Source organism: Triticum aestivum, chromosome 7B (genome assembly GCF_018294505.1).
Source record: "Triticum aestivum cultivar Chinese Spring chromosome 7B, IWGSC CS RefSeq v2.1, whole genome shotgun sequence".
Lineage (NCBI taxonomy): Eukaryota > Viridiplantae > Streptophyta > Magnoliopsida > Poales > Poaceae > Triticum > Triticum aestivum.
The window spans coordinates 319,844,286-319,865,753 of record NC_057813.1 but is presented as its reverse complement, the minus strand read 5'-3'; the positions used below and the strand labels follow the sequence as shown (position 1 = coordinate 319,865,753).

General features: G+C 50.4%; 2 long non-coding RNA genes across 2 annotated transcripts; one reads left to right on the top strand and one right to left on the bottom strand.

The window, feature by feature from the left end:
• Window positions 1-10,782: 10,782 nt before the first annotated feature.
• Window positions 10,783-13,996, bottom strand: LOC123160822 (uncharacterized). Its single transcript, XR_006480390.1, has 6 exons — window positions 13,288-13,996; window positions 13,133-13,195; window positions 12,675-12,820; window positions 12,493-12,589; window positions 12,114-12,346; window positions 10,783-11,923 (listed from the first exon to the last, which is right to left on the bottom strand). It is a non-coding gene; the product is annotated as an uncharacterized lncRNA (long non-coding RNA).
• Window positions 13,997-17,454: 3,458 nt separating this feature from the next.
• On the top strand, window positions 17,455-20,787 carry LOC123159792 (uncharacterized). Its single transcript, XR_006479870.1, has 5 exons — window positions 17,455-17,925; window positions 18,010-18,096; window positions 18,523-18,677; window positions 19,477-19,537; window positions 20,405-20,787. It is a non-coding gene; the product is annotated as an uncharacterized lncRNA (long non-coding RNA).
• Window positions 20,788-21,468: the final 681 nt, after the last annotated feature.

Here is a 21,468-nt window from a genome sequence, read left to right as displayed (position 1 = left end):
GGCTAACAGGACTCTGGTATTCATCGCGTGACATTTCCCCGAAGGGACAGACACAGGAACGAAGAAGGACACATGCCGGCCAGCCTAAGTGTTCCGGAGCAGTAGCAAGCTACCATGGCTCGGTGGAAACACTAGGAGACATTTCCCGGTAAGAGAGGCTACTAAAGATAAACAACTAGATGGTCAGATCCCACACATACCAAGCATTTCAATAACATACACACAATATGCTCGATATGTGCAATACAACATGGCATCACAAAATGACTCTACGACTCAAGTAGTTTATTCAATAGGCTCCGAGGAGCGAGATATTACAAACATGGGTCTCATGACCCAACACTCAGAGCATACAAGTCAAAGCACAAGCGGAAGCTATCATGTCTGAGTACAGACATCTATAAATGAAAAAGGCTGAGAAGCCTGACTATCTATCAGATCCTGCCGAGGGCACAAGATCGTAGCTGAGGTATCAAGCTAAACGTCGAAGTCCACGTGGAACTACTAGTGAGACTGAAGTCTCTCTGCAAAAACATAAAATAGGCAAACGTGAGTACAAATGTACCCAGCAAGACTTACATCAGAACTAACTACATATGCATCATTATCAACAAAGGGGTGGTGGGGTTTAACTGCAGCAAGCCAGCTTTGACTCGGTGGCTATCCTAAACTACGACTGCAATGTAACTCTTTTGAGGTGGCGCACACGAGTCCACATATTCACCATATCAATACACCACTATGGATCCGCTCCCGTCTCCCTACGAGAACGCCATCCATAGCACTCACGCTTATCTTGCGTATTTTAGAGTATCCACTTTCAATTGTCTATGAACTGATATAAGCAACCCAGAAGTCCTTTTCCGCGGACACGGCTATTCGAATAGATGATGTTAACCCTGCAGGGGTGTACTTCTTCACACACGCTCTCACCACTTACCGCCGTTTACACGACATGTACTCGGCAACCTTCAAGCGGAAGCCCAACGTGGGTGTCGGCCACGGCCTACCTAAACACTCAAGTCTCTAGTCCAGGTTTATCGCCTATTCGGGTTCCATCCATGAGGAGATCCGGCCGGAGTTTCGCTCACAGCCCCAAACGATGTGAACAGGGTTCCCGAGACACCAAACGGGCGCCCGGTTTACCCGGCCACGTGCCTACCGCATCACAGCCCACCCCTACGGTCAGCGCTGCGCACGGCCTCCAGCATACTACAAACACCAGAAACTACTTGCAACTCCTGGACAGAGGACAAGGGTGACCAAGAAGCCGAGAGGGTCCATTGGTTTCGGGCCCAATGCGTGGTAGTAGTTGAATCATGGATCACAAACACAGAACTCAGTTCCTGAGGATGGCTGCAATGAGACAACCCACCATGTACTCCTACATGGCCTCTCACCGCTACCTTTACCAAATCGTGTTCACACGCTTAGCTCACACACCGTAGGACATGTTCACACACCTCTGATTCATCCCGGATGAATCAGACCTGACTCAACTCTAAGCAGTAGCAGGCATGACAAACAAACATGAATGAGTAGGCACAACAGGGCTCAAACAACTCCTACTCATGCTAGTGGGTTTCATCTATTTACTGTGGCAATGACAGGTCATGCAAAGGATAAAGGGGTTCAGCTACCGCAGCAAGTAACAGATGAATCGATGTTGTCCTAATGCAGTAAAAGAGAGCAGGAGCGAGAGAGTAGGATTGTATCGGAATGAACAAGGGGGTTTTGCTTGCCTGGCACTTCTGAAGATAATATAGTTCTTCATCGGTGTCATCGATCACATCGCCGGTATCACGTCTATCAAGAGGGGACAAATACCGGCAACACAGAAGGGAACACAATCAATGCACTGCACAATATGATGCATGATCATGACATGGCAAAATGAATGTGTTTTGGGCTAATGCATCTAGCTATGATTTAAATGAAGTTGGTTTGAATACATGATTCAAATTCCAACTCCATATATGTTTATTTAAATGCCCTTAATATGATTTGTGCTAAACAGCATCTATAAGTTGTTCTAACATGCATGAAAATGGTACAGATGGATTCCTTGAATTTTTCTGATAATTTTTCATATATAAATTATTTGATTTGGAGTTACGGTTAATTTTCTATGATTTATTGAAGTTTTAGCTATTTCTGGAATTTCCTGAATAATAATAAATCTAGAAATGATTTATGGCGTCAGCACCACGTCACTGTGACGTCAGCAGAGTCAACTGGGCTGGTCCGGGTCAAACCTGACCAGTGGGGCCCACTGGTCAGTGACTACGGCTAATCCTAATATAACTTAAACCTAACCTAGTTTAACTAGTCGGGCCGGGCCCGCATGTCAGTGAGTCAGTGGCTTAATTAAACTTAGTTATTAACTTAACCAAAAGTTAGCAGGGGACGGGCCCACACGTCAGTGACCCAGGGGGGTCAAATCCCTGGTCAACCGGGCTAATCCACCGGCGTCTAGCCGCCGGCAACGACCAGACGCGGCGGTGGCTCGCCGGGATGGCTGCTCGGGCGCCCATTCGATGCACGGAGGGGTTATACAGGGAGCTCGAGCTCGTGCGCATCCAATGGAGCAAGCCAGAGGAGTTGGGGTTAGCTGTGGCGTCGGCAGCGGCGAGGGAGGCGGCGGCCGGAGTTCGGCCAACGGCGGGTTAGGCGATGCAGGGCGCTAGGGGAGGCGTTGGTGCGTGCTACGTGCTCCTGGTGAGGTGTGGAGCACGGTGGTGTGCCCGGCTTCGAGCCACAGTGGCTCTGGCCACGACGGCGACGAGGCACGGCGGCGGCGAGCTTCGGCCGTGGTGGAAGATGGAGCTAGGGGACGGGAACAGAGGGAGCGAGCAAAGAGGAGGCAGCAGGAGCTCACAGGGAGCACGATGAGGTGGTCAGCGAGCTCGGGGGCGTCTTCGGTGCTGCGAATCGAATGGCGGCGATCGCCGGCCATGGCGATGAAGATGGCGGTGATGGCGTGGCTACAGGGCACCCGGCTTCGCATGCGTCGTGGTAGAGCTTCATGGGGTCGGGACGGAGCTCAGGGATGCGAGGAGGGAGCGAGGGGGTGGCTGTGGCGCGGCGAACGGCATCGGTGGCGACGAGCTCCGCTCGGGCAGAGAGGGAGAGAGAGCAGAGGAGAGGATGAGGCGAGGGAGAGAGTGAGAGAGAGCCAGGGGCTGCGTGGCGCTCCGTGGCGTGGATTAGGACGAAGGGCGGCCTCCAGCGCGAAGCAGGAGGTGGCCGGGGCTCTCGGGCGCGCGCCACGCCTCGCCTCTGCCTACTGGCAGAGGAAGACGACGAGCGGCGAGGTAGATGGGCTGGGCTGGGCCGCTGGAGGAGCTGGGCCAGGTAAGTGGGCGCCAGGTAAGTGGGCGCCAGGTAAGTTCTGTTCTGTTTCATATTTTTCTTCTGTTTTGTTTTTCAATTTATTTTGCCACTGTTTTGAATTTAAAAAATAATTCAAACAATGCCAAAAGCTCCTCTAAATATTTTTATTTTGCTAGATGGACTTTTCCAAAAGCTCATAAAATATTTCAGGGTTATTTGAATTATATTCTAATTATATGAATATAATTCAAATTCAAATAGCTAATGATTTAAATTCAAAGTCCCAAAAATAAATCCTTAAAAATGTTCAATATTTTGGTTGGGACCAGAACCCTTGCCAAAAATTATCAAACATTTAAGAAGAGCATTTTGGAACAAATGAATGAGATTTTAGGGTTTTTGCCCTTCTTTTATTTAGGGTTTTGAGGCTTCCAATTTCCCTCAGTTCAAGTTTCAGAATTTAAACATGATGCAAACACCAGGCAGCACCAGAGGCTAGGGATGTGACACCGTAGAAGCAGATGTTCCCGCAGCAGCAGATGTGCCTTTAGTCTTTGTTGTCGAGCCGCAAGCTCCAGCATGGGCACAACAGATTGTCCGTTTCCTTCAGATAGGAGAACTTCCCGAAGAGCAAGAAGAAGCAGAAAGAGTAGCCCGGCAGTCAAGTATGTACCAGTTTGTCGACGACACACTATACAGAAGAAGGCTCAACATCGTGAAATTGAAGTGTATTCACCGGGAGGACGGACAAAAGCTGTTGGCAGAGATACATGGAGGCATATGTGGTCACCACATTGGCGCAAGAGCACTTGCCGGTAAAGCGTTCCGGCAAAGTTTTCTTTTGGCCGACAGCCCTCCAGGATGCAACTGCACAAGTTACCAAGTGTGAAGCGTGCCAGTTCCATTCCAAACAGATACACCAGCCAGCTCAAGCTCTCCAGACGATCCCTTTATCCTGGCCATTTTCGGTCTGGGGGCTCGATATCCTCGGCCCTTTTCCCCGAGCTGTCGGGGGCTTTGAGTACTTGTACGTTGCAATCGACAAGTTCACAAAGTGGCCGGAAGTGGAACCAGTGAGGAAGGTGACAGCATAGTCAGCAGTCAAGTTCTTCAGGTCGATTGTTTGCCGTTTCGGGATCCCTAATAGGATCATCACTGACAACAGCACACAATTCACGAGCCGCACCTTCATGCAGTACGCCCAAGATCTTGGCGCCAAGGTCTGCTTCGCTTCTGTTGCTCATCCGAGAAGCAATGGTCAAACGGAGATGGCAAATGCTAAAGTGCTGCGCGGGCTCAAGACCAGGACTTTCGACAGGCTGCGCAAGTGCGGAAGGAACTGGATTGAGGAGCTGCCGGTGGTTCTTTGGTCGATCAGGACGACGCCAAATCGAGCCACTGGCCAAACACCTTTCGCTCTAGTCTATGGAGCAGAGGCAGTTCTCCCCACGGAACTCGTATACGGATCACCTCGAGTGCTCGCTTATGATGAGCTTGAGCAAGAGCAGCTGCGACAAGATGACGCGCTGCTCCTTGAGGAGGACCGTCTTCAGGCTGCTGTACGAGCTGCTCAATACCAGCAAGCTTTGCGCCGCTACCATAGCCGCAAAGTTAATGCCAGAAGTTTCGAGGAAGGCGACCTTGTTCTTCGGCGCGTTCAGTCCGCCAAGAATTCCAACAAGTTGACGCCGAAGTGGGAAGGCCCTTACCGGGTGAAACGAGTCACTAGGCCTGGCGCTGTCCGCCTTGAGACCGAAGATGGCATTCCGGTGAGCAACTCCTGGAACATTGAGCATCTTCGTAAGTTTTACCCGTAGGGCGTGGTTGCCGGAACCATTTCCGGCAACCACCTTTTGTACAAGTCTTGCCGATGTTGCATGTAATCCTTTGTACAAAGCTGGGTGCAGACCCCGTGCATAAGTAAAGCTCACGTGCTTCGCACATCTTGTCAATTTCATGCTTTATACTATTTTTTGGCATGCGTTATCTCACACTTTGTGCAGCGCCTACCCCCGGTAAGAAATAACGAGCCGTAAGGCTCCATATCTTTATTTTCTCTTCTTTCTTTTTCTCAAAAAGGAAAGGAAGGTTCCCTCGCCCACAAGTTTGCCGGGGGGAAAGGACGAGATAATGGTGTGGACCAGGCATCGTTCAAGGAAGTTTCACCTTACCGGAAAGCAAACGACAGAAAAGCTAAGTTGCCAAAGTTTGAGCAATCAGTTTTAATTTTTAAGTTATCTTCCTCGAACGACCGTGCTTTGTATGGAAAACCTGTGCGCGGAGGAACCAACTCGTAGCTAGTTGCGCCCTTACTTTGTTTCGAGTCCGCTCAACAACTTAAGTGAGCTGCGACTAGTTGCGACAAGGTTTCTTGTCGGAAGCGGCACCGCCAGCAGGCTGCTGATGTCGCGCACTCAGCGCTCGCGGCTAAGGTGCCTGCGCCGACAAGTTCCCTAAAAGTGTAGGGCAAAAACATACAAAGGAAGGAATCAAGTAAAGGAAATAACACAGCAATCTCTACCTAAAATAGAGTTATATTACAAGATAGCTTGTCGCAGCTCTAACAGATTGTTCTCATGACATGACCAGTAGCGACAAAGAAAAAGAGAAAACGGGCGGCCTAATCTACGCGATCGCCCTCAACCCTCTTGATCTCGCTCACCTTGTCCACAATGGGTGCGACAAGGGCCTTGAGCGCTTCCAGATCAGCATCTGGCGGCAGGGACCTAAGGACGTTGGTGAGGTTGAGGCCTGGGTTGCGGAAGGCCACCTTCACCAGCACCTTTTGAAGAACTCCCGCGCAGATCTTGCGCGACTCGTCGGCCAGCTGCTTTGGGATCTTCTCCCGGAGTCGCTGGAGGGCCGTCGCCACGCCTTTGAAGAACAAGCTGAGCTTGGCGCTGGGTTGGAGGTGCTCGTCGGAAGAATACCCGAGGTCCTCCATCCCCAGCTGCGCGAGCTCCCCGTCGATGGCGGCGGCAACATTCATGAGACCCTCGGTCCAGTGCTCCACAGTCTCCCTAAAAGCATTCTGGGTGGCAGCAGCACTCGCCAGCAGCGCCTCGTCGGCCTTGATCTTCTCCTTCAAGGCCACTTCCTGCTCCCTGGCACCGTCCAGCGTCTTGGTCAAAGTGGCCAGCTTTAACTCAAGATCTGCGTTGGAGTCCTTGGCGGCGCTAAGCTCTTTGCTCCTCTCAGCGAGACGACCCTGCAGCTCGCCATGAGCGGCGGCGTCCTTCTCGCGCTCACACTTGAGCGCGGCAAGCTCCTCGCCGCTCGCCTTGAGATCGGCCTCCAGCTGCGCCATCTTCGTCTCCAGCTCCTTCTTGGCGGCCTCGGCAGCCGCGGCAGCATCCTTTGCTTCCTTGAGAGCCCCGCCAATTGCTTGCTCGCGCGCTGCAAGCTCCTCCTCGTGGCTATCAAGGTTGACCTTGCGCTGCACCAACTCGCCTTCTTGCGCAGATAGCTTTTCGGCAACAAGCCGCTGTTGCTCTTCAACTTCAGCCTTCTCGAGGAGGAAGGCTTTCCGCTCCTCGGCGACTTGCTCCCGCTCCTCTGCCAGGGACCGGAGAGCTTCCTGCCTGAGACCCCGGAGCTCCTCCGCGCGCTTCTCGATGTCCACTCCCGCCTTCGCGACAAGCGCTTCTCGGGATTCCAGCTTGGCTTGTCGGGCGCGGTAAAGCAACAACAACTTCCGCAGCAGCCGCTCCTCCTCAGGCTCGTCGCTGCTGCTGCTTGGCGCGTCGACCAGCATCAGCCCAGCGGAGGCGAGCACCTCTCCATCCAAGACCTCTCCTTCGACCGGCGCCCTGGAGCTTGACGCCCAGGGGAGCTTGATGAAGATGCCGTCGCCGGCCTTCAAATAGGCGTCGGGCTGGGGCTCTTCGGAGCCTGGTGCTGCAGCAGCGGCGGAGGAATCGGCGGTCGGCGTAGCGCCGGACGCTCCTGCGGCCTCGGGGCCGTCAGTGCGATCGCCGGATCCCTCGCCAGCTTCTGCGGCAGCAGCTTTGGCAGCCTCTTCGCAGGCGGGATCATCAGCGTCGGCTTCTCCTTCGGTGGCGACGGCGTCGTCGGTATTGCTGCGCACGTTCTCCTCGCCGGCGACCTCGGTTTCCATCGGCTCCGTGGCAGATGGGTCTGATGAACGGAAAAAGGAGAAAAGTCAAGCATATATTCAAAAAGAAAATCAGAAGAAAAAGAACCAAAGGGAAGTTTTCAAGCAAATGGATTACCTGTACTAGGATCCGCAGTCATGGTCTCAACCACCGGAGGATCGCTGGTGCCGTCCCTTGCCGGAGAACTATCCCTTGCCGGAGAATTCTCCCTTGCCGGAGAACGCTCCCTTGCCGGGGAATCCTCCCTTGGCGGTGTAGTCGAAGCAGATGGCATTTCGGGAGCGGCTTCCGGGCACTCCTGGTGAGGCTGCTCTGCTCCTACACAAACCAACAGTCAGATATCAGCAAAGAAAGAGCACCCATGCGCGCCTGGTAGCAGGAAGTAAACCATATACTTACGCTGGAGACTGCGTTGGGGGCTGCTTTGGGGAAAAGTTGCCGGGTCCGGCAAGGTGATCTCGGACACGCCCCCTGTTGTCGCGGTGGGTTCGTCCTCGATGACAATCACCGGGACCTTGGCTCTCTTCGCCGCTCTCTGGGCCAGAGTCCTGAAAAGGAATGGGTTCGGGGTAAAGCAAATCAGACACAAGACAAAACAACAAGAATTGAAGAACTACAAGTACAGCGAAGAATCTTACTCTTCTTCTTCCTTGTCGGAGCTGAGCGCGAAGTGATCGAAGTCCGGCTCGCCTCCGGTGCGACGAGGCGGAGGAGTAGGTTCCCTTGTCCGCTTGGCAGGAGCAGTAGCGGTGGACCGGGAAGACCCCGCTCCAGTTGCCGCAGCAGCGTGAGGCGCTCCCGCGGCAACAGTGCTTGCCGCGATAGAGCGTGTCGTGCGGCACGGCGGCTGTTGACTTGCCTGCCGCCCCGCTACGTCCCCAGCCTTGCGGAAACGCCTTCTTGGTGGATCTGGGGGCTCCGCTTGCGGCGAGCTGGTTGAAGGTGGGGAGGAGGAGGAGCCGATCTTCAACGAGTCGCTCGTGCCCTCGGCAGGCTCGCTCGACTCAGCTTCAGGCCCGACAAACTCTTCCTCGCCGGCAAACTCCTCTCGCTCGACAAGGCTTGCCGCCTCTGCTGCCTCTGCCTCTTCCACGATGAATCCAAACTCACCCGCGGCAGCGGCTGCTGCCGCCTCTTCCAGCCTAGTGGCGATGCGCTGCATCTCCGCATCAATGGTGTCGCGGGTGAGGCTTTTCTGTTCATCGGGGCGGACCGGCACTTCTACCAGACCATCAAAGAAATCCTGCACGACGACGTCTGCAGGCTCTTGCCAAGTTGGGACAATTCCATGCGAGTCGCACAGCGGCATCATTGCACGGATGCGGTCGAGCGAGGAGTTGTTGCACAGCGGGACGACACCCCGCGGCAACATGAACGCTTCAGGATGCTGAGGATCGCGCTTGAACAGTTCCAGGATCATCGCATCCAGTTCCAGGATAGTGAAGTTGAAGTTGAGGCCCGGGCGCAGCCTCATGATATCCGCCGCGTTCTGGAACTCCCAGGCGGGTCTCCTCCTCTCCTGCAGGGGGGCGATGCGGCGGCGAATAAAATCTGCGCCAACGGCGCCTACGTGAGCCCGGCAAGCCTGAGGCGTAAGATCCGAGTGATGGCAAACTACAGCCTATCGTCTTCCGGGGCCATGTTGCTCCAATCGTTGCCGCACGCTATTGGGACTTGGCGCTGGGCGGTGAATGGCTGCGGGTTCTCCTCGACAATCCAGCACCATTCTGCTCTCCATTCCTCCCACTTGCTACGGAGCTCTCCCTCCAGATAAGCCTCCTTCTTGCCAGCTCTTGAGATCCAGGCAATTCCGCCGGATAAAGGTTCTCCTCTCTCAACTCGGGGCATAAAGAAGTGGCGAAAAAGAGCGACATTTGGATGGACTCCGACAATTTTTTTGCAGAGATGTGCGAAAACTGCCATGGTCAGAACGGCATTGGGGGTGAAGTCAAGGAGGCGGAACCCGTAGGTGTTCATGATATCGCAGAAAAATTCAGAGAAAGGCGGGCAGAGCCCGCAGTAGAAGAACAGCGCGAAGAAAGGGTATCCATTCGGAGCTAGTTCCGAAGCGGCAGCTGGAAGTACCTTCGTGCGCGGATGCGCTCGCGTCTCCGTCCACCAGAAGAGGTAGTAGTACTCCCTCAGCTCCTTTGCGGCGAGCTGGGGGGGAAGATGGCCCGTTCCTTTCGCAGCGCCGCGAGCCGCTACGCCTCGGCCGACTTCACGACCTTCCCCTTGTCGGCTTTCGGAGCCATGGCAGAGGTGGTGGGGGAGATCGACGGTGTTGGTGATGCTGGTGGCGATGGGGAGCGGAGCGCTGCTCTCTTTCAGCTTTGGGAAGAAGGAGGGAGCGGCGGAGATTTCTGAGATTGGAGTAGCAACTGGCGAGATGGGTGAACTGCCCCTGTTTCCCCTGCTTATAAAGAGGGAGGGGGCGGGCGTTCCGTCTTTCCGAATAAAGAAACCACCCACGATCTCTCCCACGATGCCGCATTCGATGCGTGTAGTTCGGGGAAGGCGCGGTGGATACGGAGTAAGATACAGCGTAACCCAGGCCGCGCGTGCCCGTGCCCTGTTTTGGGCCTGGCCGAACAGCGCTCGGCGCCATGTGTGGCCCAGGCCCGGGGGCTCCTGTCGGTGTACTAGAGTAGGGGTACCCTAGTATCCCGAACTTGTGCACGGGCAGTCGCAGCACCCCGCGGCAAGGCTTGCCGGGTGACCGCCAAGGTCCTCCGTGTTTCCTTTGGAACCATTCAAGAACAAAGTATTCAAGCCAAGGAGACAAGGCCCCGGCAAGAGGAGCTTGCCGGGAAGGCCAACCAAGGCATCTCAAGGAACTTGCCGCGACGCGCCACGCGTCCCGGCAAGGCCCGGCGAGCGACAAGCTTTCGGACGCGACAAGACAACGGCCGCGGCAAGGCACTTGCCGCGGCAAGCTACCACTCTGTACCCGCGCTCCAGCACATCCACCAACGTGTCGCCCTGGGGCCTTTCCAGGCGCGCGTGGAAGGAGGCTGTGCAGCCAGCGGTGCGCGGTGGCAAGCGACGCTGACAAGACTGCCATCGTGGCGAGCGGTGGCGTCCCTGACGGTCCCTTTCTGCACTATTTGGGCGACGCAGACGGGCATTTAATGCCTTTGTCCCCTGCCGTCAGGGTTAGGTAGGATACACTGTACAGGTGGTTCTACCAACTGCAATTCCTTTTCCATTTTTACCCTTATCTACGTTGCCACCTGTCGGTGACCCCTTCAGCATATAAAAGGAGGCCCATGCGCAACGTAGAGTGGGGTTCGGGAGGCAGAAAAACACTCACGTTTGGTCTCGTTAGCAGCTAGTGTGTACTGTAGCACTCAGCGCTCCCAAGCAAGAACTCAATACACTCAGACATGCAGCAGTAGGAGTGTTATCTCTCCGGAGAGCTCCGAAGCTGGGTAAACTGCTTGTGTGCTTCGCCTCGATCTGCTCTTCGTGCGATCTCCGCCCCCCGCCGAACCGAAAGGGACTCGGTCCGCCGGTCCCATAGGTGTTCGTGGATCAGTTTCCCCAACAGAAAGACATACAGAGGTTAGAGGAAACGGGAGATTATTTATGAATCATTAACTTGTTGTGAGAATTAGTATTCATGCAAATATTGGTCGTGATTTTTTTCTCTGTATATTGACTGCTCATCTCTTCTTCTTCTAGGACGATGGCAATTGATAGACTTCATTGTGATATTTAGCTGTGAAGAGCAGCAAGCAGCAATTAATTCTCGTGGTAGTTTTCGTGTTTTTTATAGAGGAGAAACAGGGCAAAGGAGAGCCGAGTAGAGGAGGGGCCAAGTGAGGACCCCTAAATAGGGGGGAAGATGCTAGACCAATCTGGCATCCTTAGTGAGGAGGGGAAGATGGCGGAGGATCTCGTAATCTAGTTGGCCAGAAAAATATGTCGTGCACACATTTACCAACATATATGTGGGAAAGACACGTGCCTAAAAGAGGGCAGATTCATAAGTGGCAACCTGTATGACATAATAAGCAGTAAACACATAAACAAAGCACGCATTTAAGCACACTTATTCACACCTTGCCTGATTCAGTGCTATACCGGTTGTCATGAAAGCATTCAAACTGACACGATGACCCTATGCACTGCATCTATCATTAAGTAGAGGAGAATATCATAAAGAAACAAAATAAAGGCATTCACCTGCATCATATTCCACCTTGTATTGATATGAATATGAAAGCCTCCAATAATTAAAGAATTCATAGTTGAGGGCATCTGGTATTAAGTTTGCTAGTTCTTGTGTGTCCCCATATCCATCACCATCTATACACATTGAAGGTTCCTCTGGTAGTCATCATGGTAAAGGGATTGAGAAAGCATTGGAATAAATTTCTCATGTAGTAAGACATTGAACCTTAGCAAAGCAGCAGTAATCAATGGCTCAAGCAAGCACCAGATCAACTTGACAACTTTACCTGCAGCCACACCTTGCAACAAAGAGAATACAAACATTAAAAACAGGAGAAGAAGTTATGAAGAAAACCTCACAAGGCTGCCAATAACGCACTCCTAATATGATCAGTCAGTTACTATCATCTTATATATGAAAATGAGATATTATGACACAGTGGCAAGAGCAAGTGATAGTGGATCAAGCCTCCGAGTTCAGGGACTTACATTGCAATAATTTGGCTTCCTTCTTTTAATTGTGATTAAACATACTTAAGGGAGCGTCTGTCCTAAAACCAATGAACAAGGCTAACATGAATGGTTCCAGTAGACTTGATAACCCATTCAAGCTTAAGTGACCTTGAAGCACTGCTCTCTGGAGACATGATCGCGACACCAAGAACTCGCATGAGGCATGGAGGAGCACGTCACCACAACGCCCTCACACCAATGCCTCCAACCTGCATATGAGGCTTTTCTGATTAGGAACTATATGGTAAAGAAGCAACATTTATCTGTTCTAACTGAGTCTCAGAAGTGATCAAAATGGACCATATTCAAAATCCATAAATAACCAAACTGGAACATGTCCAAAATAAATGTTTACCAATCTGGAGAGCTACATCCACAAACAGAGGTCCAAGGAAGCTACCACCAACTCCAACTGAGACCACATTTGTCAATGGTTTCCCAGTTGCTCCAACCTGCATTTCAGGAAGTAGCGGTGATTAAATCTTAATTATTTCTGCTACATTTGACAATTTAAGAAATTTGTGTTTCAAAATTTACCCATGAGCCACAACTAAAAGTTTCTGAAAACTGCTTGATTTTATCCTTAACGTCCCAAACTTCAGGGACCAGTCACTATCTATGACTGCATCTCTTGGAGCCCTTAGACACAGATAGAGCACTGATATGTTTTCTGTGCTATTTATCTGACAAACAAATCAATCAAGTTAACTGACACATGTATTCCATCCGTTCCAAATGATATGTTATGAACTGTACAACTTAAAATACAAAAGCCGTCAGGACTAATAATTGTTTTGCGGAATTATTCTTCGGGATTATCTGTCAAGCCTCATAAAATAATTACATACAAACTTTAGATAAGCACCCAAGGATATATGGAATCAAATACATATATACAGAAAACAAGTAGATGTCAAATAGACACGCATTTCATCAAGCAGCACACATGCTTTCATCAAACATTATATAGGCAACCACAAGAGGAGTGGACTAACCTCAACGCGAAGGACAGACAAGACCCAAGGCTCGACGCAGCCGACAACAGGAACCGTACCAAACTGCGCATGAATGAAACGAAGGCAAACATGCGAAATTAGTACAATGAATCCAAAGCAAAGGCGAAGAACATGCGGACTACAGAAGGACGAACCTCAACCAGTGCAACCATCGAGCAGAGGAGGCCCATCGGAACAGAGCATGGGGCAGCCTCATCTCACCACCAAGCGGCACCGCGAGCATGTCTCCTGGCGCGGCTGCCCATCGCCCAAAACTCCTTCCTGATACTACTCCTCTTTCTCCATTCCCCTCATCCTCCAAGAAACGGGTGGTGGTCGCCGGCGGCCGACAGCGACGACGGGCTGAGCAGCTCCCAGCCGCCGTTCCCCAGGTCACCCGCATCCCCTACCCCAATTCGCCGGCCTCCCCTTCCTTCCCAAGGTCACCGGCGTCCCATTCCTTCCATAGGTCGCCACCGTCCTCGCCTCAGGTCGCTTGACTCACCCCAGGTCGCCCGCATCCCCTTCCCCAAGTAGCCGGCATCATCATCACCTTTCTCCTTCCCCTTGATCCCCACGAGCGGCTACACCCCTCTCCCCCCTTTCGTCCGTGTGCTCGGCCAAGGACGCCGTCATCGCCCTCGGATGCTCCTCCACCACCTCGGAGAACAGGACAGTGCGGGCCTCTTCCTCCTTTTCCTTCCATCGGATCTAAGGCGTGCGGCCGCGGAGGCAAGCCTCTCCGGTGGCGGCGGCAAAGGGAGAGCACATGGATCGAGGAGGAGGCGGCGGTTGTAGTAGGTCGATGGAGATTGGATAGAGAAAGGGAAACTAAAGGCGCCCAGGGCTCGCGAGATATTTTGCCACTCCATCTCCTCTCTCCAACCCGCAGACGAAGGTGAGGCACGCACGCCGCACACATGATGCATTGGTCAGCCAGGGGCCCACGCGCACATGCGCCAGCCAACCCGACGCAGTCCTTGCAACTAACCACCGCGATGCACCACCGTGCAGCCGACAAGCGGACCACCAACAGGACCGGCCCACCTGTCATCGCAATAGGAAAGACCCGGGTGCATAAGCCAGGTACACATGCACCAGGCGAGCCCTGCGCAGCTGGTCCCCATAACGCATGACGCGTGAAGATTGGGAGGAGCGCCCCGCGGCACGTTTGACCCGAGAAAAACACCGTGGGATCGGCAGCCAGTTCAACTGATGAGCGGGACCTGAAGCAACACCGGCCCACTTGTCATCGGGCCAGCACAATCGTGGTGGAAAAACAAGGTATATATGCGTTGCCCAAACGTCCACATCGAGCCCACGACGCGCGCACGCGGCTTGGCAGGAGAGGCTGCGCGCGCACCCCAAAACTGGCTACCCAGCCAATCAGAGTCTGCCCGAGCCCACAAGTCATTGCCCACTCAAAATTGACTGCACGGTGGAAACGGCAAGCCTTATTTCCACCAACGATCCAATGGCCAGCAGCGAAAAAAGGACAACGTTGACCAGAATCGAACGGCTAATGAAGGTTTGCATCGGGGGAGCGCCCTAGGAGCGAGTTGGCTAGCTTCTGTCTTGTTTTAAATTTGGTTGGTGAACAAAATATGTTTCTTACCTACTTAGAATATAAACCCCCAGATGTCTCATATCCTGCGTTTCTGTTCGCAGTTCGAACATGCACATTAATGCATGCGTACCCAGGGAAAGGAACCCTTAACGGAACTATTCTCCCTGGAAGATGTTTCTTACTATCCATGTAATATAACATAGCTAGTTGGGTACTTGTATGTTCAAGCACTTATGACCCCTACGTCTGGTTTCCACGCGTACCCCGGTTTACATAACTGAGCGGGTATTCGGATACACTCCGGACTATCGGGTCCGGAGGCTGAAGCGAAAAGGTCCGCCATGAAAAATGATTTACAATCTGGCTAGGGACAAAATATGTCATTTGAAGTACACAGTCACTTAGACTAACTAAATTCTTCTTCTATACCATCCAACAGGCTGTCTAGCCTACAGTCTAGTTGGGAATACTTTGCGGCTAATCCTACCTGGTCATATACTAGACTAAATGGGATCTCTTTCCCATCTGACCCTACAGGTCCGACCACGGCCATGTGATTCAGGTCAACCTTGGTGTACCACATCTTCACCATGGCCCAGGCTTCCCTTGCACCTTGTCGACAGGCTGATATCTTCCATAATCGGAACCACCGCCGCACTCCCTTGAGCATCTCTACAAGCTCCCCCATGCCTCCGGGCAGGGAGGCGGAGGGCCACAAGGCCTGGGCAATACCCTGCATCACCTGCCGAACTTGTTCGTGAAGTTGTGAGAGCTCTTGTAGAAGATCGCTTGCGGATCCGGAGATCTCCTCTTCGGGACGACCTGTCAGCATACCTACAGACATAACTCTGTTAGCACGCTTCTCCGCCGAACTGTATAAAGGTTCGTTCGAGCACTTAATAAAAATGTCGCGTCGAAACCTCTTATTCTCCTTCACAGAGTTAGCAAGCTGGGCCCGAACATCTTTTAGTTCAATGCCCAGCCGGGTATGGGCATCATGGAGATCATTTTTCTCTCGAATAATCCATGTAAGCACGCGCTCGCCAGCCTCTAACTGTCATTGAGCATGTTTCTCATCCCCCGGTATGATCTCCGGATTACCTCCGGGATTGTCTGCAGAATCTATTGTTAGATTTGCACGCATGCCGAATACTAACTGGTACATGCCATTACATTCTTTTCGATCAAGACAAGTATTACCAGATGAGGCCTTCTTGGACTCCACCATTCCGGCAACTGCGGCCCATAGCTGGGCTTTGCACTCCTCCAGCTCTTGAGACAACGGGGTATTCTTCTCCGTAAGAACCTATGCATACAATGATCCTTAAATCAGTTGTGCCAACTGTTTCAAGTCTCAGGGGCTACTGATATACATAATTATCAGATTTTCTTATCCATATATCCTTTACATACTGGTCCGTGGCTCTAGCAAGACCATCTTGAGCAGCTCGGATGTACGCGTCTCCTGAGCTGAAGGCATTGAACGCCTCTTCGGAGAAATTAGGGTCGCGGAGTATGGCCCATCGACGCCTGTGATTCATGGAGCTCTCCACTTCAGAATTTGTAGCGGACATTCTATCCGCATCCTCTGTAGGAGGACCGTCCGGTGTTGTCCCCGCGTTAACCTCCGTCCCTGAGTCCGGCTGGTGGAGGCGTGGCCAGCAGGCTCTCTAGACACAGTCTGGCAAGCATTTTTTCTACCAGGAACCACGGACATTATTATATTTTAAAGACGATAATCACGGGGCAGGTTTTTAATCATACCTCTGCGACGGCGTCTCGATCCTGACCGCCTTCCTTTTAAGCCTACCCGGCTTCGGTGCCCCTTGTTGGCGAGTCACCGCGGGTTCGGCACAGCGCCCCGATGGCCTTCCCTGTAAGACACAATACAAGTGCGGTGGCTAAAGCGCAAAGAAGGTATCCTTCTCAGAAGTTGGGACTCCTATTTTACTTACATGTGATGCAGGGAGTAGGCCAGGGTAATCAGCTATGATGGCCACCAAGGCACCATCACAGCTTAGCTGATAGAATGTCATGTCGACGAGCTCCACAAATACGTCCGGATCTTCTTCGAGTCCGGGGTTGAGGGCCTGGTCGGGGTCCTCTGGCTGTGGAGATGGCCTGTGGACCTCCCTCACAGCTTTTCGCAGTTCCTGCTAAGAATTAGGAAGGTAAATATTTGTGATGAAGAATGCGGGAATGACTGGAGTAAAAGATAGCAGCTCACCCAGCTTGAGGGGTTGTACATGGAAAATCCATCCCGTGGCTTAATACGGATAAACTCCTCTTCTTCTCCTTTGTACAAATCGGACAGTATTTTCGCCAGAGCGGTGGCGGAGTCCGGACCTTTACGACCGCAGTGGGTGGCATCGTCTTATCCATTGAAGTGCCACATGCGTTTCCACCGATACTGAAGTGGCTGCACCCCCCGCATTATACATATTGACATAACCTCGATTATTGTTAGTCCTGATTTGGCCAGCGTTTTTATCCTGCCCATCAGGTAAAGGACCTCTCTGTTATCTTCCTCCTGGGGGCTCCGGGGGTGCCAGTTGTGGCGTTTCTTCAACGGGGCATTAGCAAACTCAGGAAGGCCCGTCCGAATAGGGTCCGGAAGGGGGACGTCCTCCATATAAAACCACTCCGAAGGCCTGTCTTCGGATGTTTCTTCGGAGTACCGGACATGCACTACAAGAGAAACCCCCTACACCAACACATATTTAGCAACGGAGATGACATATGCGTTGGCAGGCCGTGTACTCAACGTCCCCCACCTCCCCACGAATGGTTAACCTCTTCCCTCTATCCACTTATTCCTTGATTATCTACACTTCTCCACATCACACAGCCAAACTTGTGGAAAAGGGGGGCAACACAACTTTATCTCCTTGCAGACCTCCCTAAAAAAAAATCTCACTGCGGGCCGCCACCACAAATCCTCAATCGATCTCACCTGATCCACCGCCGCCGCCACAAATCCTCCATCGTTCTCACCTGATTTCCCTGCACCGCCGTTGGCTTGGCGCACATCTAGGTTTCCCCACTTGATCCTTGGGTATGACGGTTCCCTCCCCCGGCATGTAGACCACGGCTGGACAAGAAATTGTCACGGTGCTGCTGGCCATGTCCACCGCCGGCACCATCGCGCTCTCCCTGGAAGCCCCGCTCCCCGCGCTCCATTTTGATAGTCACCGCAGGGAACGACTACAAGAGAAAGACGCACAAGGTTTCTTCTCCCCTTCTTCTGGGTTTTCTATTTGACTTTGTTGCCTTGGGCGTTCTTAATTCCTTCTATGGTGTGTGCGCGAAGGTGTCCGAGATGCGCCGGGGATGGGGAAGGTCATGCGTCGCTGCGCCGGGAGGCAGCATCTACTCCGCTAGAAGAATGCTAAGCAAAGTAAGTGGCTCTGCAAGATGGTATATGCTTCTTCAGTTTACGCACATTTTTTCCTTCCTTTTTCAGCTAATCATAGTTCAGTTATGAGAAGTCAATAAGAATTCAGTACTGCCAGAACTGTCCACGGTCATGTAGTTTGGTTGGTGTCATGTTCGGAATGCCTGGTGAGATTTCCAGGACTTCATTTGAGTTGTGCCTTTCTTTGCACCATCTAGGTTCAGCCAAAATATAGCTTCTCCTTTGTACTCCTATGATCCTCACTAGATCTCATTGTGTAGGTTGGTATTACTTTGGCTGAACCTGGATGGTGCAAAGTCAGGCTTGCTTCTCTCAGTTTCCTATCTAGATCTCCATGTGCTGGTTGTTACTAGTTGTCTTGATTAATTTAGATAAATACCACTGTGTTAACCTCTTGTTGTTTGATAGGAATTTGGATCAGATGTCAATAGCGCAGGGGCAGGGGGGCTACTCGATGGGCCAAAAAAGCCGAGGTTTGGTTGCAGTTCCCAGATGCACAGCAGTGGTGCGGCGACTCCCATATGCACAACGGTGGCGCGATGACTGCGAGATGTACAGAAGTGGTATGGCCGCTCCATAGTGATGGTTTGTAGTGCAGTACGGTCAGCTAAGCCATCTGCCCCATCCCATCCAATCCAATACCATAGCTCAGTCACCTAGGCTGATATGTCCGTTCATATTTCTAATGCCACATTAACGCATCAATGATTAGTGGTTGGCATTTACTGTAGTTTTTGGCGAATCTCTATGGGTTTGTGTTTCTCGTATCTCTATTGATTTATACTTCTTGATAGGGTCTTAGTCATATTCATACAATACAATGCAATATGCAGCAGCTATAAGTTATACGGATATTACTAGTTGTAGTTGAAGCTATTAATTTTGTACTAGTATAGCTGTTCAGCCAAGTAGGAAAACTTAGATGCATGTACATATATGGAACTGACTATGCAGTATTCAAGTTTCCAGCAATTTTTCGTTGAAAAAACTAATCACTGTTGAAAAAGTAGCTTCCAATTTTGATAGTGATCTTTTACTGCAAACACTGAACCATCTCACTTGACAAAGTTTATCTATTAATTAAATATATTGGCAATACCAAAATGCATTAATTTCTCAGTATTTTAGATTATCTTGAGAGAGTTCAAATTCAGAGTAACATTTGGTCTAGAGACTTTGTGTGAGTAACGATTTTCTGTTGACTTCTCCATTCTAACCATGGAATTGGCTTATGGAGATCATAGTTTGTCTATGGAGAAAATTTAATGTCTGTATACATGCATTCAAAATATTGTTTTGTGGTCTTCTAAATTACCAATACATATGTTGTATCTTCAAGTTACAGAAACTGGATTGTTTCAGGTAGTGATGACATTACGCGGTGACTGTGGACTGTGACGTCAAAGGACAAAACATGGTTCAGGTTTGCCGCTTGTATTTTACTACATTTAAGTGTAGTACATGAATGTATAATTGGAATATATAGATTTGAATTCACAGCCTGTAAATCCTAGCACCACCACTGGTTCCATGTCAATATTCTTGGCACTTACACATGGAAGATCACTAGTGCCAAATAGGAATTTTTATGATGTAATTTGTAACTGTAGTTCTACCACCACAAAGGGAAATTGGACTACTAATTGCCATCCTGAATATTATTTCTTATCTACCATATACCTATATTTTTTCCCACCTAATTTGTACAAAAAGAAAACTTTTCTTGCATGTGAAATTCTCATACTGCTTCTGCGAGATATGAGTCGTTACAACTAGATTAGGTAAAACAATTCATCAAATACTGTGTGTGTAAATTACATTCCCTCGCTTCCTATAAAACAATATTTGTATCGACATGATGAAAATTAATTATGGAATGAGGTGAGTTAGTTTAGTACCCTAATATCTACTTTGTGCTACAGATGTGTGATACTTTCCAAATCTAACTAGTCTAGGTTTTGCGAATATATCACACCATATTCACTCATGCTATCGCGGACTAGTCACATAAGTTTATTCGATATCAATTAGATATGTAGTATTTTTTTTGGTTAAAAAACTAATGAATTGTAGTTTTTCTTCCGTAGAGATGTACATGTAGAGTTGGTGCTACATTAGCAAAATCTGACCAGTTGATACGACCACTAAAAATGTTAAAAATTATTGGCCATGCAGCCGGATTAATTATTGCATGGCCTTCAACCTTTGTTTGTTGCTCTTCTAAATTTTGCTGCTCTATTAACCTTGTTTTCTACCATAAGTTACTGATCTCATTTCTTTATTTTTGTAGATTCATAAGATATTTTGACGATGCATGGCTTAGACGTTGATTGCATGGTCCAGAATGGTGCTGCATGATAGTCTTATCATCTGATTGCAAGGTCGAGAATGGTGTTGTTGCTGGATAGTTTTATCATCTGATTGCAAGGTCGAGAATGGTGTTGCTGCTATATAGTCTTATCATCTGATTGCAAGGTCGAGAATGGTGTTGCTGTTGGATAATCTTATGTTATGTTTTAGGATATCATTTCCAGTGTCAATGTTTCAAAACTTCTAATTTCGAATAGTTGAGAAAATGATTGAAAGGTCCAGAATTGGGCTAGTATTGTAATCTTTGGATCATGTTCTTTGTAATGCAACAGAGGAAATTAAATATATTAGACCTTTCTCATATATTGTGCCTCCTATGTACTATCCCTGTCGATCTTATTATTATCAATGGCTATATATAAAATACATGTTATATCCATTTGAATATCCTTTTGTGCAGCGGGCCCGCGACACATATGAACTATTGTTAAGCTCTTACTAAATACGTTGCCATGTTCCAACGCTTATTCACATCGTTTACCAACGCATGTGTATATGTTGTTGTAGACCTTTGCAACGCCACCAACGGCAATGGATATTAATCCGTTGGTATAGACTCTAACAACGGTTATATAGCCATACCAACAACGCATCGATGCGTTGCTGAAGGGGAGTTCTTGTTGTAGTGAGGTATCCGGTTTCGGCGATACGCCATATTTCGGCTCCGCCCACTAGATATATTGACCCCTCCTGAGTGCGGGGTACGAGGCAGAATAGCCTCTTTCATAGCTCGAAATGAGCTTCGCGGCTCAGAAATAGCTCGCAAAGGGCGACGTAGCCTGTGATGTGTAGTATGGAGGCAGGAGTGAAGTTATGCAGCTGGAGGCCGTAGTACTCCAGGAGCCCGCGGAGAAATGGACGGATTGGAAATCTGAGGCCCCTCAGCAAGTAAGGGACAAGGCATACCCGCTCCCCCTGGATGGGTTGGGAAAACTCTTCGCTTGCTCCCCGCCATTGTAAGTGGCTAGTCCGGCTCGGACGGGG